The following is a 17,284-nucleotide window of genomic DNA, read 5'->3' on the forward strand; positions in this document are numbered from 1 at the left end:
TCTATTGACATGTTCCACATCATAATGTTTGTTGTGAATATAATCTATGGAACATGGAATTAACTGAGAAGAATCATATTTAATATTTGAACCTTTGTAGTGATTACACTGTCTGGATCTACTGGGGCTGAGCAAATGAATGTGAACAACCTAGTGTAGATGCCCCATGTCTGAAGCTTCCATCCTCACTCACCTGTAACCTATTGACTTTTGCCTGTTATTTTCCTCTTCTGCTATAACATTTTTTGAATTGTTCTTGGTGTGCTAGTGTGTTGATGATCTACTCATCATGAAGGCTGTTATAGTTTTTCAATGAACTTAGATTCTTACTGTGTAGTTCTTTGTGCATCCATGACAACAATCAAAATTCTATCATGTGAATCTCATGTTGGACAGTGTATAGAGTTCCTGGGAAGACTTTGTTAATCATAACGGAATGATAAGTAAATGTACTGATGGAGATAGGGGGATATAAAAAAAATGCGTATCTCTATTAAGATCACTATCGTGAATAGTTATGCTCAGCTTTATACATGTCCAGAGAACCCTACATCTATGCACTATGCACTGAGAACTGCATAAGTAAAATGTACATCAAGCTCCCACTGACAGACATCTTGCAAACTAGGCAAACAGAAGGAAAGATGCTTCAGTGATGGAAAGGCAGTACAACCTGGATGACTGACAAAACCATGTTGTGTGGTTCAGTGAGTCGACTTTATTCCATTACCTAATGGAGGAGTTTGTGTCTTGAGAACACCAGGATACATGTACAATCAAGACTGTCTTATCCATCTGTGAAATATTATGGAGGTTCTGCAGTGGTTTTGTCAGTAATGTTGTTGTTTTCAGTAGATTGTGCAGACACACAGAAAAGTAAAGTAGCTAGTAAATTAAATGGAACTATTTTAGGTGGTGTGTATATTCAGTGACATAACCATTGCTCCAAATAAGGAGTCTGATACACATACCCAGATATGTCTGTGATTCTTTTGAAGCACATGAGTTTCAAATAAATCTTTCCCTGCCTTCATAACCAAAAGCTTTGAGTAAAATTTAGCACCATTGCGCTCTCTACTGGAAAACGTAGTTAACGGTCCATTACCATTCACCATTATCTGCTACAAACTAAACTGAGGGAAGTTCAGACTGATTTTCAGAAAAATTTTGGAACATGTGGAAACTTACTGTATCTACAATGTCAGAAGATGTTGAAGAAAGACAAATTCATACTCACAGCATCTGGAGATTTTGAAAGAAACTTTCAACAATATTTATTGAAATACACTCTTTGAAACTTTGAAATGTGTAGAGATAAAATACAGGCAAGAAAAGACTAACTACAACTGGTACAGAAAACAGAATGCAGTTACAGCTGTCGTACATAGAAAAGGATACCAGAAGCAGTAGTTCAGAAGGTAGTGAGACAGGTGTCGTTCAATATTTATGCAGAGTAAGTAATATAGGTAACCAAGACAAAATTTGCAAAGGTATTAAAACTTTAAGGTTTGCTCATAACAGTGCAATTCTGTCAGAGTTGACAAAGGACTTGGATCAATTGACAAGAATGCAGAGTATCTTGCAAAGAAGTTGCAAACCCAACATCAACAAACTTAAAACAATGCTAACAGAATATAAACAAATTAAATCAGATTATGCTGAGGAAGTCAGATTAGCAAAGAGAGAGCAAAACAAGTATATGAGTTTTGATGTTTGGAGAACAACATAACTGTTAATGGCAAAAAAAGGAGATATGAAATGGAGACTGGCAATAGTAAGAAAACCATTTTTGAAAGTCAGGAACTTGTTAACATCAAATAAAACTGTAGGCCTAAGTGTTAGAAAGTATGTTCTGACGGTGTTTGTCTGGAGTGTAGTCCTAAATGGAAATGAAACATAGACAATAAGCAGTACAGACAAGAGGAGTGGAGAAGCTTCAAATTTGTGGCAATACAGAAGATTGCTGAAGGTTTAAATAGCAGATCAATTTACTAACAATGAGGTACTGTATTGAGTTAGGGAAAAAATAAATTTATGGCACGACTTTACTAAGAGATAGGATTAGGTGATAGGACACATCCTGGGGCATCAAGGAATAGTTAATTTGGTAGCGAAAGGCAGTGTGGAGGGCAAACTTGTGGAGGAGGTCCGAGGTTTGACAGTAGGAGGATGGTTCAAGTTGAGGGTTGCAGTAATTATGTGGACATAAAGATAATGGAACAGGATAGACATGCCTTCAGACTGAAGATCACAACAGTAATGTCATCCCTCAGAGAGTTGCAGCAGTTTTCGTAAGGAGCTGTAAGATCCCATTCAAAACTGTTCACGTTTTATATGTTCTGTTTCCCAGGAGAGTAAAGGTTGTTTCATGTTTTATGAGTGTTAATACAATTTTTTTCCCTATAAAAATGCTCTTCAGATAAACTTCTAAGTAATTCCCAGAATGATTGTTCACCTGCAGTGGAGTGTGTGCTGATTTGAAACTTTTCAGTGGATTACAACTGCACCTACATCTACACACATACTGTGCAAGTCACCATTCTGTGTGTGGCGGGGGGTACCCTGTACCACTACTAATAATTTCTTGTTCCACTCACAAATAGACCGAGCGAACAATAACTGTCTATATGGCTCCATACAAGCTGTGATTTCTTGAATCATATCTTTGTGGTTCTTACGCAAAACATATGTTGATGGCAGTAGAATCATTCCACAATCAGCTTCAAATGAAAAAGCTGTAAATTTTCTCAGTAGTGTCCCTCAAAAAGAGCATTGGTTTCCCACCAGGGGTTCCCATATCAGTGCCCAAAGCAACTCCATAACACCTCTGTGTTTTATGAACCTACTGGTAACAAATCAAGCAGCCTGCATTTGACTTGCTTCCTTTAATCTGACTTTGCACAGATCCTAATGACTTGAGCAGTATTCAGGAATAATTCAGAATAGCATCCTACCTGCTGTCTCCTATACAGATGAACTACAATTTCCTAAAATTCTCTTATTAAACTTCAGCTGACCATACACTTTCCTTACCACAATCCTTGCATATTCATTCCATTACATATTGCTTTGCTACGTTATGCTCAGATATTTAAAGGATGTGACTGTATCAAGCAGGGAACTACTAACACTGTAACCATACATTAAATGTTTGTTTTTCTTACTCATCTAGGTTAATTTACATTTTCTAAATTCGGAGCTAGCTGCTTTTGATTACACTGACTAGAAATGTGGCCTAAATCATCTAGTATCCTTCTACAATTACTTAGCTTCAACACCTTCCCATACAGCTCACCATCATCAGTAAACTACTGCAGATTGCTGTCCACCCTATCCACTAGATTATTTACGTATTTAGAAAATAATAGTGGTCCCATCACGCTTCCCTGGGGAATGCCTGATGAAACCCTTGTCTGTGATGAACACTCACAATTGAGGGAAATGTATTGGGTTCTGTTACTTAAGAAGTCTTTGAGCCTCTCACATGTCTGGGAACCTATTCCATAAGCTTGTACATTTGTTAACAGTATGTAGCCAGGCACCATGTCAAATGCTTTCTGGAAATCTAGAAACATTGAATCTACCTGTTGCCCATTATCCATAGTTCACATTATATCATGTGAGAAAAGGGCAAGATGAGTTTCGCATGAGTGATGCTTTCTAAAACTCTGCTGATTTGTAGACACAAGCTTCTCAGTCTCAGGATAATTTGTTGTATTCCAAGTGAGAATATATTCAAGGATTTTGCAGCAAACTGATGTTAAATATACCCTCTCTCCCCTCCTGAACAGGCCATGAAGGCCCAATGGTGCTGAGCGGCCGCCGTGTTATGTCAGACCATAGGCGTCACTGGATGTGGACATGGAGGGGCACATGGTCAGCATACTGCTCTCCTGGCCGTATGTCAGTTTGTGAGCCACTACTTCTCAATCAAGTAGCTCCTCAGTTTGTCTCACAAGGGCTGAGTGCGCCCCGCTTGCCAACAGCGCTCGGCAGACTGGATGGTCACCCATCCAAGTGCTAGCCCAGCCAGACAGTGCTTAACGTCGGTGGTCTGATGGGAACCAGTGTTACCACTGTGGCAAGACCGTTGGCCGATGTTAAGTATATTGGTATGTAATTTTGTGGGTCTATTTTTTTACCCTTCTTATATATAGTACTCACCTTCTATTTTTTTTCCAATCACAAAGGGGCTTTGCACTGGGTGAGGGGTTCATTATAAATGAAAGGAAGATACTGGACTGGTGCTGTAGAGTAATTGTAAAACAGAAGTGTTTTCAGCACTTTCAGTTGTTTGTCTATGTCAGGGATGCTTGTTACTATGTCGCACATCCAGGAGTTTGTTCCATGGTGAGACTATGGTATGATGAGTTCATAAATGTGAAGTTTAAAACTTTGGCTTTCATTATGTTATCTTCAACTGCCACACCATAATGGTCAACAAGTGACCAGGTGGAAGTCTTAGACCCATTTAATGATTTTATATATGGCCAGAATTTTCTCTGCTTCTCAGCAAGCTCTTTTGCTAAGATATGATGGTGATAGCTGTTGTATGCTTAATGCAAATATCCTTTCACATATGTACAAATCTCAACTATCCTTTGTCTGTCATCATTTATGAGTTCTCTTTTGAACCATTTTCTGAATTTCATTCTTAAACGATGGTGGGTCTTTTCTGTCCTTAATCCACTTACTAGATGTGAAGTTCTCCAGATCATGATTTACAATCTGCTTAAACTTTGCCCATAATTCATTTACAACCATCTTACTGGAACTAAGTGACATTAATTCATTATCTACATGAGATGCAAAGAACTGCTTATCTGCTCTTTGTAGCATGAACACTCTCCTAGCTTTCTAGATTGATTTATTAACTTTTGTAGCCATAGTTGCTATAGTGACATCACGTTCACTAATCTCCACCTCCATAGTTATGGTGTTGATAAGGTCCAGCCTGTTTATATCTACAAGGTCTAAGATATTTACATTGTTGTGGGCTGCCGAACTAGCTGCTTAAGACAGTTTTCAGTTGGTATTTTACAGTTGCCTCAACTACTATTGCATAATCTGGATATTTTCACACTAATAATCATAGACTTTCTTTGGCTGACTTTAGAACTGTCGCAGTGGAATAGTGTGGCTGATAAAAACATCCATCAATGAACTTGATTTCCCCTAGACATGTTATATGTGACCAGATATCTTCACTGTCATCTTCAATTTCAATGGACACACTACTTTTGTTAATGGCAATGAATACTCCCCCTCCTATGGTCTTTGTGATATGTGTTCCATGACTTACTAAATATCTTAAAGCTTTCTACTTCAGCTTCAGCCAGCTTTCAGTCCTAAGAATAATCCGAGTGCAAGAAATTTCCTGGGGGGCAATAAATTCAGAATCTTTGCGATGAATACTTTGACAGTTCACCAATACAATTTTGACACTTGAAGTGCCTTTACTCTGAATGAGGTCTGACTTCTCTTTCTGTGTATCAGCTGGTGGGGGTTGAGTAGAGTACCTCAAACTACTGCCTAGCCTAAAAAAAAGACCCATGTGCACTCCACACATACTCTGCTACCCAAGTAACTGTTTCCTTGTAGTGCATATCTGACATTTCAAGGGGAGTCCTACAGGTCACCACCTGGTAGTGCTGGTCTAGAAATCTGCAGCAATGACTGTCACTGAGTCAATGAAACCTTTGCTTAAGACCCTACACTCAGCTCCAAACAAAAAGGCACTTATCAACTATGAAACAATGCTGCAAATTGCGAGCTTCGCTTACATCCCACGCGCGAGGCCAGCAGCCTTCTCCACCTCCGCCAACTACATGTATGAACTGAGGACAACACTGGAACCCATGCAACTGGCCATAATTGGTGCTGACATGAGCCAGAACTTGGAGATGACTGCACCCTACATACCTGATAGCCACTCCCACATCTCAGATGAGGTCCTCCGCAGACATACCGAGTGCACATTGGCTTTCTCTCCAGCCCTGAATACTGTCTTCCTAAGTGGCTCCATAATGCGCGTAACATTGTAACTTCTGATCGTTTAGTTTAGTGCGATTGTAACTTCTGAGCAGAAGTGAACAGTAGCTAATTATTTAGTGTTTTTTTTTTTTTTTTTTTTTTTTTTTTTTGCAAGAATTTCTGTATTTTTTGGTCCTTTGTCTTGGGTGAGTTTACTTTCTAGTGTAGTTTTCTGCTGCAGAAATCGCTAGTGCCACTTTATTTACTTGATTCCATGACCCTTGTGAATAGTAAATACTCAGTAGAACTCAAGTCTCAGATTGTCAGAGTTTAATCTTGCATTTTGTAAGTGTATATTCAATTAGTCAGTAGCACAGTAGTTACTCAGCTGTTTGTTTTGAGACTAGTGACCATTGTAATTAGCAACCACTGAGTTCGGTGCCAACTATCATCTGTGGCACATCTCCAGTGCATCAAGATATGTATTTAGCTTTTCCTGTCTCTTCTTAATAGTATATACTTGTTTTATTGCTTCCGTGTTTTGGTATTTATAAGGTTGAGACTCACCTTTTTTTGTTAGCTATAAGTGTAAATTCAGGCACTCTGTAGCTCAGTTGTCATTTCTTCTGTACAGCCAGCTACATAGTTCACTGAGGTATCAGCATACCTTTGTTGCACATCAGAAGGATAACAAGTTGCTTATCTAGGTTTCTGCCAACTTTTGCTCTTTACTCTTCAGTTATTCTTGCTAGGATGGGTAGGATGTGCTGAGTGTGGACACAGGAGGAGCTGCCTACAATTCATGAACAGTTGAATGAGGTTTTGGCTGTGATCAGTCACCTTTGGGCTACTGCATCAGGGTGTAGTAGTGAGTAGATTCTGGAGTGTCACATGGAAGACCTCAGGTGTTGCTTATTTTGCCCAAGGGCTCTACTGCCAAGGCACATTCTAGTGTACCCGATGTGGTGGACCTGCAGGCTGAGTGGTGAGTGGTAATGCATTCATGTTGCTTGAGACAGAGGACCAATGTAAAGGCTGGCCATATGGCCTTGCCTATTCATCCTGTGAGTGAACAGGTGGCCGTTGCTTCAGCAGGGTCTGAGTGGGAACACATGGGCAGGAATTTGCTAGTTACTGGGAGCTCCAGTGTTAGGTGCATTATGGAGTCCCTTAGGAAGAAGCATTCCGGGCTGGAAAGAAAGACAATGTGCACTTGATATGTCTACTGGGGGGCCTCATCCGAGATGTGGAGATGGCTTTGCCTGTGTACAGGGTGCAGTCATCTGCAAGTTGTGACTTAATGTCAGTGCCAATGATCTCTGTCACATGTGTTCTGAAACCATTCTCAGTTCTTACAGGCAACTGGCAGAGGTGGTGAAGACTGTTGGCCTTGCATGCTGGGTGTGAGTAGAGCTCACAATCTGCAGCATCATTCCCAGAGTTGATCCGGATCCTTCGGTTTGGAGCTGAGTAGATGGTCTCAACCAAAGGCTTTGTCATCTCTGTGACGGACTTGGCTGCAGGTTTATGGACCTGCATTATCGGTCAGATGGGGGTTTGTATGGCTCCCCTTGATAGATCAGGGGTGCACTGCACAAAGGAAGCAGCTACTCTGGTAGCAGAATCCTTGTGGAGTCCTCATGGGGTCTTTTTAGGCTAGGCGGTAGTTTGAGGTACTTTCATGAACACTCAGCAGTTCAAATGCATATAGGGAAATCAGACCACATTCAGAGTAAAAACAGTTCAACTGTAAAAAGTTGAAGTATTTGTAACAAATTTTCCAGATTTACTGCCCTCCAGGAAAGTTCTCAACCTCAAATTATACTTGGGATTGAGAGCTGACTAAAACGGAAAGTAAAAAGCCCTGAAATATTTAGCAAATCTTGGAAAGTGTATCAGAAAGACAGATTAAACACCATAGGAGGGGGAGTGTTCATTGCAGTTGACAAATATATTTTCGCTACTGTGGTTGAAACCGAGTGTGATAATGAAGTTATCTTTCTGTGTGTAACAGGTCTAGGTGAAACCAAGTTAATTGTTGGATGTTTTTACCAACCACCTTACTCTGCTGTTGCAGTTATAGAGTCATTCGAAGGAAGTCTATAGTCAGTTGTGCAAAAATACCCAGATCATACAATACTAGGTGGTGGTGACTGTAATCTACCGAATATATACTGGGACTTGTATGGATTCATTGCAGGGCGGACAGACAGACAGTCTTGTGAAGTATCTTTGAACATGAAAACTGTCTTGAGCAGATAGTTTGGCAGTCATTCGAAGGAAGTCTATAGTCAGTTGTGCAAAAATACCCAGATCATGCAATACTAGGTGGTGGTGACTGTAATCTACCGAATATATACTGGGACTTGTATGGATTCATTGCAGGGCGGACAGACAGACAGTCTTGGGAAGTATCTTTGAATATGAAAACTGTCTTGAGCAGATAGTTTGGCAGCCCACATGCAATGGAAATATCTTGGACCTTGTAGCTACGAACAGGCTGGACCTTATCGATGGCATCAGTATAGACACAGAGATTAGGGATCATGATGTCATTATAGCGACTATGGTTATGGAAGTTAACAAATCAGTGAAGAGGGCTAGCTGAGTCTTTCTGCTAGAAAGAGCAGATAAGCAATGTTAGCATCTCACTTAGACAATGAACTGCAAATATTTTGTTCCATAATGATGGCCATTGAGGAATTATTGGCAAAGTTTAAACAGACTGTAAACAGTGCTCTGGACAAGTATATGCATTGTAAGTGGATTAAGAATGGAAAAGACCCACTGTGGTTTGATAATGAAATTTGGAAAATGCAGAGGAAGAAAAGGCTGTTGCACTCTCAGTTCAAAAGAGGATGCATAAATGATGGCAGGCAAAGATTAGTAGAGATTCATGCACCTGTGTAAAGATCTATGCATGAAGCATACAACAGCTACCATGGTCATACGTTGGCTGAAGGTGTGGCGGAGAACCAAAAAAGTTCTAGCCTTACGTAAAATCTTTAAGGACGGCTAAGGCTTCCATCCAGTCACTCATTGACAAGTCTGGTTTGGCTGTAAAGGATAGCAAAAGAAATCCTGTGGTTTTGAATTCCATATTTAAGAAATTGTTTATGCAGAAGAATCGTACACACATTCTGTTGTTTGACCATGGCACAGAATCCCATGTGGACAACTTAGTAGTAAGCATCCCTGGCTTAGATAAACAACTGAAAGAGTTGAAAACATATAAGTCACCAGGTCTGGATGGAATCCCAGTTTGGTGTTACAGACAGTACTCTACATCATTGGCCACTTACTTAGTTTACATTTGCTGTGAATCTCTCAACCAATGCAAAGTGCCAAGTGACTGGAAAAAGTCCAGGAGACTCCTGTATACAAGAATGGTGAAAGAACAGACCCACAAAATTGGAGACCAAGATCCTAAACATCGGTTTTCTAGAGCAATTGAATGTGATAAATTTCATAGAGACCAAAAAGCCTTTGGCAAATTCCATATTTCTAAATTCCCAAAAAGTATTTGACACTGTATCCCATAGCAGACTTGACAAAGGTACATGCATACAGAATAGGCTTCCAGATATTTGATTGGCTTGAAGTCTTCTTAAGTAGTAGGACCCAGTGTGTTGTCCTCTATGGCGAGAGTGCATCGGAGACAGGGGTAACATCAGGAGTGCCCCGTGGAAGTGTGATAGGACCACTGCTATTTTCTATATGCATAAATGATCCGGTAGGTAGAGTGGGAGGATAACATAGACAAAATTTCTAGTTGGTGTGATGAATGGTAGCTGACTCTTAGAGTAGAAAAATGTAAGTAGGAAAAACAAACCCATATGATTCAGATATAGCATTAGTAATGTCCTGCTTGACACAGTCAAGTTGTTTAAATATCAGGGCATAACACTGTGAAATGATATGAAATGCAATGAGCATGTGAGGATTGTTGTGGGGAAAGTGAATGGTTGCCTTTGGCTTATTGGGTGAATTTTAGAAAAGCATTGTTCATCTGTAAAGGAGACGGCATATAATATGCTAGTGCGACCTATTCTTGAGTCTGCTTGAGTGTTTGGGATCTGCACCAGGTCACATTAAAGAAAGACAATGAAGCAATTCAGAGACAAGTTGCTAGATTTGTTACTGGTAGATTTGATCAGCATGAAAGTGTTACAGATATGCTTTGGGAGCTAAAGTGGGAATCCCTGGAGGGAAGAAGACATTCATTTCATAGAACACTGTTGTGAAAGTTTGGAGAATGATCCTATTGCTGCCAACATACATTTCACTTAGGGACCATGAAGATAAGATATGAGAAATAAGGGCTCATATGGAGGTACATAGACAGTTGTTTTTCCCTCACTCTCTGCCATTGGAACAGGAAAGAAAACTGGTAAAGTGTACCCACTGTCCTGCACCATAAAGTGGCTTGCAGAGTATGTATGTAGATGTAGATGTAGCATTGTCTTACCCACATGTGAATGCTCAGACCCTGCTGAAAGAACAGCCCACCTGCTCACTCACAGGGCAAATAAAACTGTGTGCCAGATTGGGATTCAAACTTTTAAATTCATTCCTTGCTTAATGTAATAATTTGAAGAATGTGTTAGTGTTGCTTAAGTTTTGCATCATTGTTTGCACAACACTGTAATTAATTGTATTTCACACAGCAAAAGAAAAACAATAATTTGGTTAAGCACTTTTTCATGAACAGCAAAGATCCCTGGTTCAAACCCCAGTCTCACATACAGTTTTAATCTGCTATGAAGTTTCCTAAATAATTTGGTGCGACACTGTCTATCTGTTGCTTCCCTTGCCCTGGTTTTTCATAGAAGTGTAGCATGCAAATGTATAAGCCTAAGGTGCTGTCATGTCATATTTTTGTCATCTAAATATGATTTTTTGTTGACAGACACTCAAATCATTGCTGGCATGGAATAAAATTGAAACAACTCCACACCATTTTTTGATTAGCTTTGCCAATGGTGTGGTACCTGGAGCATGTAATCTTATAGGAGCATTTAATTTTAAAGTGCACTGATCTGATTATTTCACTTAAAGCAATGAGTATCCTCATCAGAGTGCAGTTTATTGAAATGATTATTGCTTCACATCATAATCTCACTGGTAGTGGAACTTATTATAGTCAAATATTCAGACAGAATAATTCTTTGGCTATACCAGTTTTGACTTATTAGGCATTTTCAATATCCCATGAAATGATTCTTATTCTGGATACAATGCTGCTTTAATTTTTAATCTTTACGTATGAAATCTCATATCTTAATCTTTCTATGACTGGACAGCTAGTACTGGTATTTCATCCAATAAATCTTCTGTTGGCTTATATTCAAAACTTGTGTCACTGAATTAAGACATGTCATATGGAGTTAAGAGGCATCATATAGAGCTTTGTCATTGATTCACCATGCGGTCACAGTTTCATTCATGAACATGCCCTCAGATGCATTTGTGAGTGGTAGAGTGGTAGTGGAGCTCAGCATCCCAAATCTTCATTCCTGGTGCTGCTTTTGTTTTGTTTTTCATGACGTTTATGTTTACCAAGCAATCTTGTGACCCTTTCAACAGTCTGATTTTCCTGCTTCATGGAGTCCTGCCCCTGTATCTGTGTTATCTTGTTCAAAGAAATTATTACATTTCGAATTATGAGTCCTCTGCATCAAATCTTCACCCATTCAATTTGATTTTCATGGAAACATGACAGTGGTAATATGCTCAGTAACAAATAACCAAAACAACTCAGTTTGTAGCCATTTGACACATTGATTAAAGAATGGTGTATAGGCAACCATATAGTGCTGTTTCAGTGTAGTCATGACCATTTGAAAGCAGAATTCAAATTTTTGGAACTTTTGGACGCTATCTCATATCTTGATGATAATGAGGTTGTGGCTTATTCCCTCCTCCATTCTCATCTTATAACCAGTAATTAAGAAATAAACACAGATGGGAAAATATTGTTGTCCATCCACGGAAATAGTCATGGTCCAATAAGCCATAAAAGGACACAAGTCAATGTCCACAGCAGTTGGTTTGGTAGGAAAACTTGTGCTTGAGTGCACAGCCTGTGTTCCGCAACACAGCATCACAGCTTCCACAACATGCCAGTACTGTCAAATTTATGTTAACCAGCACTCATGCATAGTACCTACCAATACTGGAAGTAGCCTAGCTTCCTAATTACACATTTTTGTATGTGGAAAAGATGCGAAAATTTGTATAAGCTTTTCCAACATTGAATTGCAACATTTGAACCAGGTACCTAATAATGAGTGGCTCGTCCTTTCTCCTTTCTGAGTAACACTGATAGGACATGGCAGTGCCATAATGACATATCAACAGCCTAATCAGGCTGTATGTAGTGTAGGTTTGTTATTGCTGAAATACAGTAGATGGGGAATATAATGAGCACATGTAAACCACAAATTCAAAATAGAACTGATTTATGGAGAGTTTCTCTTCCACTTAAGATTGTAAAAACATGCCGTACATTCTCTGAGCAATTATTGCATAGGAAATATGTGATGACTAGATATGCTATAATTTTGAAAGATGTTATTTTCATATGAGAAAAACTGTATTTGTGATTGGTTTCAAGGAAGGAAGGAATCTTAATGTACTATCATCACTGATCTCACTATAGATGGAGTGATAACTCAACTGGATGAGGATCGAAAATGACTGATAAACTGAGGCCTTATTGAAGGAACTATCAAAGCATTCACCAGAAATGATTTTTTTGAGTCTATGAAAGATCTCTTTGAGAATGGCCATACAAGTACTGGAACTATTTTCCTCTCAAATGTAAGTCCAGTGTCTTAGGATGCACTTGGTCGACATTGGGATAATTAGGATGGTAAAATGTATGTGGCTACTCTAGTTCCCAGACATGCCATTTTAACATGTGTAATAAGTTGGATGGAGACTTCATATTGACCCAGCCCCTTGCCTCAATCATTCCAGCCATCCAGTTTTTATAGTACAATAGCATCACTGTTATTGAATTTAACTTTGCTATTCTAATTTTAATGCCATTACATTCATCTACCACTGTTTCACTCATACCTTGGTAACCAAGAAAGTGTTTTGAACAACTACCTTTGCTTGCATGTGAAACTATAATATTTGCATATTTATTACAGTTTCTGTCCAGATTGGTAGTAAATTTTGTGATATATTGACATAATCCAACTTGAAGATATCATGTCTTCAAGAAATGTTAAGACAACATTAATTTCATGAAGACTGTTAAAAGCTTTTTCACTCTGCTTCTGTGAAAACTAACACAGAGAACTATTTTATATTTTTGTGGGTGTTTTTTTAATTAATCCTCCCCACATTTGTTGATCCTCTAATTTCTATAGGGTGCTCTAAAATTCTTCTTACAAACTTCTGGGACTTGTAGATGGGATGGAGTAGACAATATTTTGAATTGGAATCCATGTCCAGAAATATACCTGCTGTAACTACCAAATTTGTGTGTGCGCCACTTCACAGTTTGCACGTGGTGTTTGTGCTTAATTCAGCTACTAGAGGCCACCTGGCTTGCCAGTATGAGAGCAGTTGCATGCACAACCTGCTGGCTTCAGCCCCTATTAGAACTAATGACTATATAGGCTGGAGTGCAAGGCTCTGCCAGCCTCTTATGTGTTGTCTGTTGTATGTCCTTTGTCATTCATGTACTTTTGCTATATCATGTAATAAGGTACAGTGTTCTTGGGTAGAACACTTTGGAAGTAAGTATGGTATTTGACTCAGCGTGTTCCACTTCAGTCAAGGGTCCTTTGAGTTTTAATTTCCATGGCAGCAGTGTTTAAATCCCTTCTCAAGCAACAGCAGGTACTAACAGTTACTATTTCCAGTTTAACGAGAAAATTGGCACAATGTGCAGCCCTGCCAATAGCATATGTGCCACTGTTCCCTGCATACGATGATGCAGCAGATGACTTGGATGCTTACAAAAAACACCTGTGACAACATTTCCAGGCATTGTGGTAACAGACACAAACTTGCACGAGGCTCTTTTTTGTGTGTGGATATCACCCCATGTATATCAGTTGTTGTGTCAGCTCTCCCCCTTACAAGAATCTCCAAGTCTTTGATTTGATCACATGTGTGAATTACTTTCTACCTATCGGTTTAAATGGACTCGTGTTATTGTTGCTCATGTGGAGTTTTACTGTTTACAAAAGCAGATAAAACAGCCGTACAGGGCATGGGCAGCAGAACTACATGGACTTAGTCATCATCGTGATTTTGTGACAAGTGTTCTAAGGAATCCTATGGAGATCAAGTGGTTTGAGATGCAGTCCTATATCTTGCTCCTGGTGGGGAAGTTCAAGAGTGAGCTCTAAAGTGTGAAAATCCTATGCTTACAGAAGTATTAAACATAGTTATTTGAGGTTTCATGGGCTGCAGGTAGTTTGATAGGAGCCTGGTCCAAAGTTTCAGAAATCACTGTCTCTATCCCTCCCAACCTTCAGTCAGTTTGCAAGCGAACAGAGAAGCTATTGCAGCAGCCCAAAAGATGTCACAGCATCTTATAGGTAATTGTTGTTTGCAGAATCAATGGTCTGCATCACAACAGCAACAGCCTTGTACTCTACTGCGTTCATGTCCATACAAGTGCCAAGCACTTGGTAATTTATAATCAGTGCCATAAAAAACAGATTCATTGCTTCCGGGTGTAGCTCTCTTCTGAACCTGAGTGAAGATGAAATGAACATGGATGTGGACAGTGTGTTGGCAGTGATGGTGTCTCCAAGCAAGTTATACACTGAAGTGCGTGCATTTAACAAACCACTGAGAATGCAGGTGGACACAGGTGCAGCAGCAACGTTGGTGAATTCTGAAACTTATGTGGATTGGGTTCTGCCCCTCCAGCTTCAGTGTCACAGAGGCTGGTGAGTGATAACAAACAACAGGATCCTGTTCTTCGACAGTTTTCTGCACCTGTGATTAAAAGGCTGTGGATCATTCATTAATCTTCTTAGTTGTGGACAATACTTACACTGAAAATTTATTTGGTTTGGGTGCTTTTAAACATTTTGGATTCACCGGCAATGATGAAGTGCATTTGGTTTCTGATCAAGTTACAATCAACAGTTAGATGGTCTCTGTGCTGAATGTTCCTCTTTATTTTCTTCAGGACTGGGATGTGTGACAGAATTTCAGGGTCATATTACAATAAAACAGTGATCCCACCCCATTTTTTCTGGGCCTGCCCAGTACTGGTAACTTTACAGGATCAAGTAAAAGCAGGAGTAGATCATCTTCAATCCCATGATGTTATTTGACCTATTTTTTTCCAGTGAATGGTCAACACCACTGGTGATGGTAAAAAAAACCTACAGATAAATTACGCATCTTCGGTGGATTTAAAAAGTCAATTAATTCACAGTCAATCATTGGGGGGGCATTAGTTTGCTGGTAGATGAGGAATCTAAATACCTTTTAGTTATCAATATGCCATTTAGGCTTTATCAACACCAGCATTTGTCTTTTGATGTGGCACGTGTACCAGCTACTTATCAACACTTTCTGGAACAAGTTATTGCTTCAATTCCAGACTGCATCAACAATTTAGATAACATAGTAGTGTCTGGTGCCTCTACAGAGGAACATTTGCAGAACCTTCATGCTCTGTTTTCTGTTTTACAGTCTGCAGGGTTAAATAGCAGTTTGGACAAGACACAGTTTCTTCAACCATCTATTATTAATTTGGGGCTTTGAAGTGTCATGTGCTGGCATTAAACAATTGCACCAGCACATTGCTGCTACTGCCACATTGCCACACCTCACGTCTATCAAGGCATGACAGGCAAAACTGCATACTATCACAAATTCATACTGGACATTGCTACTGAGGCACAACCACTCCATGCATTATCACGTAAAGATGTTCCTTTCCAGTGGTCCCCAGCTTGTGAGCACGCATTGAAGTTGTTGAAATCTAAGCTACAGTTGGTCCCTTGTTTGGTCACTTTTCAGCCAGGCCAGCACCCTGTGTTAGATATGAACGCATCTCAGTTTGGTTTTGGCACTGTCCTTGCTCATAAGTGTGCAGATGGATCAGAGTGCCCTGCTGTGTATGCCTCTAAAACCTTAAATTTGATGCAGCAGCATCAGATCAATCATGCATGCTTTGTTTTCATTTAGACCTGGAAGCTCAAAATGTTGTTGATGGTTTTCTTGTTACTAACACTGAAATTGCAGATGCAGTAGCCATGGATCCTTTTTTAAGTAAAATTGTTTCTTTTGTGCAATGCAGCTGGCCAGACAAAATCTGGGCTATTCTTCTGATCCTTTAAGAAATTGTCTTTCTGTTTGGAATTGAGTTCTGCTTTTATCTACAGAGGACACCACTCCCTGGGTTGTTGTCCTGTCTGTCCTTTTGTGTGAGGTTTTGCATTTACTATGTGTGGACCACTGGAATGTCTCAAGTACAAAAGTGTTAGCACACAGACATGTTTTTTCACCAGGCATTGAAAGAGAAATAGCACAAGTTGCTGCAACTTTCCCAAAGTGTGCCACCTATCAGGCAGCCCCCCCCTCCCCCGTGCACCTTTGTCACTGTGTCCTGCTCTACAGCGCCCTTGGGAATAAATTCATGTTGATTTTGTGGGACCTTTCCAGAATTTCTACCAGCTTGTTGTAACTGATGCATATTCTAGGTTTCCATATATGGTACATTGCCTGTCTGTTCCTGTGGTGACAACAATTTCAGCTCTGTCAAAAATGTTTGGAATGGAAGGTTTTCCATATATGTTGGTTACAGACAATGGCCCCGAGTGCATATCCCAGGAATGTGAAGATTTTTGTAAAAAAATTGGTGTTCACCACGGCATGGCTCCTCCTTTCCACCCTGAATCAAACAGGGAAGCAGAATGACTAGTACGGACATTTAAGACTCAAACAAAAATATACATTACAGATGTATCATTGGCTCTTGACTAGTTGCTCAGTTCTTGTAAGTTTACCCCTGTTGGAGATAGTAGTCCAGCAGAGTTGTTGCACAGCCATCAGCCCCTAATCTGCTACATGTACTTCATCTGATGCCAGGACATCTGCCGACACTAGCACCACAATGCTCCCAGCCTGGCACAGCTGTTTTGGGCTTGTGGTTTTGGTCGCTAACTGAGATGGTTGCCAGCAGTCATCAAGAGTCACCCTGACCAATGCCCCTGCATCGTCTTCACTGCTGAGGGGAGGATATCATAACATTTTGATCAGCTATGACCTTCTTCTCTGTCTGCCCGGCCATCTCTTACCTCACGGCTGATGTCCTCGCCTT

At 39.9% G+C, this 17,284-nt stretch overlaps 1 protein-coding gene and 1 pseudogene across 2 annotated transcripts in view; one reads left to right on the top strand and one right to left on the bottom strand.

Annotated features, from left to right (window-relative positions):
• The window catches only part of LOC124722971, a 339,558-nt gene that overhangs the window by 268,921 nt on the left and 53,353 nt on the right, over nucleotides 1–17,284 (top strand). The gene's annotated exons all lie outside the window — the stretch shown is intronic.
• Nucleotides 3,978–4,095, bottom strand: LOC124723324 (annotated as a pseudogene).

This window comes from Schistocerca piceifrons, chromosome X (genome assembly GCF_021461385.2).
Source record: "Schistocerca piceifrons isolate TAMUIC-IGC-003096 chromosome X, iqSchPice1.1, whole genome shotgun sequence".
NCBI classification, from domain to species: Eukaryota; Metazoa; Arthropoda; class Insecta; order Orthoptera; family Acrididae; genus Schistocerca; species Schistocerca piceifrons.